Consider the following 883-nt stretch of genomic DNA (forward strand, 5'->3'; position numbering starts at 1 on the left):
GAGGGGCTAATTTTTTCCAATTTTCTAGGTGGCGCTAGCGAGTCATTTTGCAACGCCCATGTGCGAAACTTGTAGAATACGAAATTTTTCACCGGTTCTGACATGTTTGCAAATTTTGGTGAGTTTTCGAGTATGTTTAGGCCATGTCATTTGGGCCTACTTTGCAGAAAAAAAAAAAAAAAAAAAAAAAATATATATATATATATATAATCCGAGCAAATTCAATAGGGACCTCACACGGTCGTGCTCGGGCCCTAATAAAAAATAAAAAAAAAAATAATCCGAGCAAATTCAATAGGGACCTCGCACGGTCGTGCTCGGGCCCTAATAATCCGAGCAAATTCAATAGGGACCTCACACGGTCGTGCTCGGGCCCTAATAAATTGGCCCACACCTGAGGCACACCACATTAAACCGGACAGAATAAAGAGACATAGTTGTTCCTAGACACACAGAACCACCTGCTGGACAGAGATCCCCACTCAGTGCCTCAGTCTGTCTAACATGATGCTGTGATCAGTTGTGTCAACTGCAGGCTTAGGTCCAGGAGTACTAGGACTGAACACATGCCATCATCAGCAGACATTAAAAGGTAATTGGTGACTAAGCAGGGCAGTCTCAGTGCTGTCGTACTTCCAGAAACCAGTTTGAAACTTTTCAAATATGTTGTTGTTTTCCAGTAGAGAGAGCAGTTGTTTCAACACTAGTTTTTCTAAAAATCTTTGCTGTAAAAGGTAGTTTGGAAATTGGTCTAAAATTTTGAGGGAGAGAGGGATCTAAACCTGTTTTTTTAGGGCCCGAGCACGACCGTGCGAGGTCCCTATTGAATCTGCTCGGATTATATATTTAGGGCCCGAGCACGACCGTGCGAGGTCCCTATTGA

This window comes from Micropterus dolomieu, linkage group LG22, assembly GCF_021292245.1.
Source record: "Micropterus dolomieu isolate WLL.071019.BEF.003 ecotype Adirondacks linkage group LG22, ASM2129224v1, whole genome shotgun sequence".
In the NCBI taxonomy this organism is placed as follows: domain Eukaryota; kingdom Metazoa; phylum Chordata; class Actinopteri; order Centrarchiformes; family Centrarchidae; genus Micropterus; species Micropterus dolomieu.